Here is a 3,048-nt window from a genome sequence, read left to right as displayed (position 1 = left end):
ATTGTCGTATGCTGTAATCCTGCTTTTTTCGCCAACAGAAAGTAATGGCTGCTAGTTCAATTTATGTGTCTCATTAGGCATGAATATTGGTGCCCAATAATCATGATCTTGAGCATTTAAGGTGATAAATTGGTTTTGAAAAAAAAAATTATTTGCTACAAACATGGAGGGTTCAGTGATGGACTGGATTAACATTTGGTGCCTCACAACTGAAGCCATTTTACAGTGCCATTGTTACTGACAACTTCTCTATTTTTTTTTTGGTGAAGACATTGTTATCAGTGCGTATTTTGTGGCAGAGTCATTCTATGGAGAAATGAGAGCCTCTCAAAAGGACGAAAGTCACTGTTTGCATAACATTTCGTAAATGGGCGATTTACAGAGGTTTACATTTCGCAGCAATTTTTCTTGATGGGCTTTACTTTAATTTCATTGTTGTTGGTTATGATATGATGGAGAGGAATATTTTCATAGCGCTTGGAGATGTACCTTAGAAGAGAACATTTACAATGAAGAATCTCTGAACAAAACTGGAGCGACTGTGAATAGTTTCAGGAGGTCTAGAAAATAACACTTGAAGCACACCAGTGAGCAAGGTCAATAATCTGACAATGACCAGGCAGCTTGGCAGTCCTTAAATACATGGCAAGGCTTGATTGGAAAATGCAGCACAGGTGCGCCTGCTGGAGGGAAACGCCCTCCACTCCAGCTGGAGCTAAAACACAATCAAAGATAGAACAGGACAGTGTTGTTCACAAACCAAAAACACTTTAGTTTTGGGTCGTTTCTTGTGGCTGAATTTGCCTTTGTTTCCCTTATTTTATGAATATTTGATTTAGTTTTTCTTTTGGTTAAAGTGTCATTGTTCTTGACGTTCATGCTCTTATTAATTAAAAAAAAAGCATTGACATGTTACTGCCAACTTTCTCGACGTTTGTGTTGTTTTTTTCACTTCATAGTGTTGAATACAATTTTTGGCTGTCCTGCACACCCCTGGTGGTGGGGCAACTACATTTTCTTCCCTTCCAGGTGATGATTTTAATAAGAAATTATTAGAAACACCGATTTACAGTGAGCACTCTCCTGCCCTTTCTTTTTTATTGTATATCATCAGTATCACACTATGAGATTACAGAGACGCGATACATCACTTGATCCGGATTTAATGTGTTTCATGTATAATACACTCCGCTACTCTGTAATATTTAGTGTTCTGAAGATTTACATACTAAGCAATCTGTACAAAAGATCCCATTAAGCATTTAAAAGGAATACCCTACTGACACCAGTAAAATATTGCGATGCAGTCCATCGAACAAACTGAGCACGTTCTCTCATTGTTTTCCACTAGTCATTGCCCTGCCTTTCTCCAAGCCGTAAAAGTTTCTGTGTGCGTGCGTGCGTTCGTGCGTGTGTTTGAGCCAATGTGAATGTTCTGAAACAAAGTGTTCCAGACGGTACATTACATAAGAACAGCAACTTGTAGGCTACTGATATGGCCACAGGCTCACTAGCGGGTTTCCTTGGCTTTAAATGGATCATGACCCCACTGTGGGAATGAACGTACTGTACACAGTCGGAGCACAAATCACACGCTATGTATCCAGGCCGTTATGTGGTTGGACAATTTGGTTGATGCTGCCCTCTTTTGGAATTGAAGCACAGAGACACATTTGTATTTTAGGAGGAAGTGACATCGGTTCTGTAAGACTCCAGGCCGCAAATAAACATTTTCACCTCAAAAAAGGCTTTCTATTTTAACATTACGTATGCCGCTTATTCCACAATTTTGCCACGATGTAGCAAGTTTGATTAATGTTTCAGAACACAACGGACCTGATCAACACACACAAAAAAAAACTCAATGATGTCCCAAATTTTAAAACGAAAATCCCAAATCTTAAAAAGAATGGTAAAATAATGATCGTTGGTGATTCTCAGTTATTTGGTTGCCGTCGACGGCGCTTTTCCTTCGAATCTATGGAAGAGGATTACGACCAATAAAGAAATAAAAAACATTTTGGCAAGAATTTCACTCTTAACTCGTCCTACTGCCTTTATACTCAGAATTTTTACATTAGTCTTATAATTCTGGCTTTAAAGTGATAATTCTTATTTTTAAGTGATATTTCTGCTTTTACAGCAATATTTCTGAGTGAAAAGTGACAATTTTGACTATCTTGTTTTTTTTTTTTTTTTTGTTCTTTGGCCCTAATCCTCTTCTGTAGTTCGCCGAAAATATGAGGTGGAGTATATGAAGTTTATAGTTCCATTACACCTGAACTGTTTTATTTCGAACCAAATGTTGTGGTTTCTAGAAGCATAAAGCATAAATCTCTGACATTGCTCAAACACTTACTGGCCTACATGTAGTTAACGTGAATGAACACTAGAGGACACTGTTCCTTGATAAAGCTACAACTTTCAAATACCACACTAAACTTGGTTCGTCGTTCAAGTTTTTATTTCCGTTTAAAGGTAACCAAAATGTACAGTTCAGGTAAAAGATTCAATGAATGTTTTATTTAATTTGATTCAACCAGTTAGGGTTAGGGAATTAGTGTTCGGAAGGGGCCATGTCATATTCCTGTCTTTTTCAGAGCCTTTACCGTCCATACGAGAACTCCACTTCCACCATCTCCGAACCCCCCACCAGCATAGACCACCATGGTTTTGTTGTTACCGTGTTCATCAGCAAAATAGAAACAAAGCAACCATGATTCAAACAACCAAACCTTCATTCACCTGGCAACCCACTCTATGACCTGAACCACTGCAACCCAGACTGAAGGTCTTGACTGCTTTTATTGTGAGTTTGCTGCTGGTCTTGGGACAAGCAAGACCAGCATGCTGCTGTTTGCCCTGCTAGTAGCAGGTGACGCCAGGAAGACCAACATGACAACACAACCAAACCAAATTTGGATTTAATATTATCATTATTCTTATTATTGGGTGGCACGGTGGACAACTGGTTAGCATATTTGCCTCACAGTGCAGTAGAGTGTGCATGTTCTCCCCGTGCCTGCGTGGGTTTTCTCCGGGTACTCC

Source organism: Hippocampus comes, unplaced genomic scaffold (assembly GCF_001891065.2).
Source record: "Hippocampus comes isolate QL1 unplaced genomic scaffold, H_comes_QL1_v1.1 scaffold120, whole genome shotgun sequence".
In the NCBI taxonomy this organism is placed as follows: domain Eukaryota; kingdom Metazoa; phylum Chordata; class Actinopteri; order Syngnathiformes; family Syngnathidae; genus Hippocampus; species Hippocampus comes.
This window is presented reverse-complemented; position numbering follows the sequence as displayed.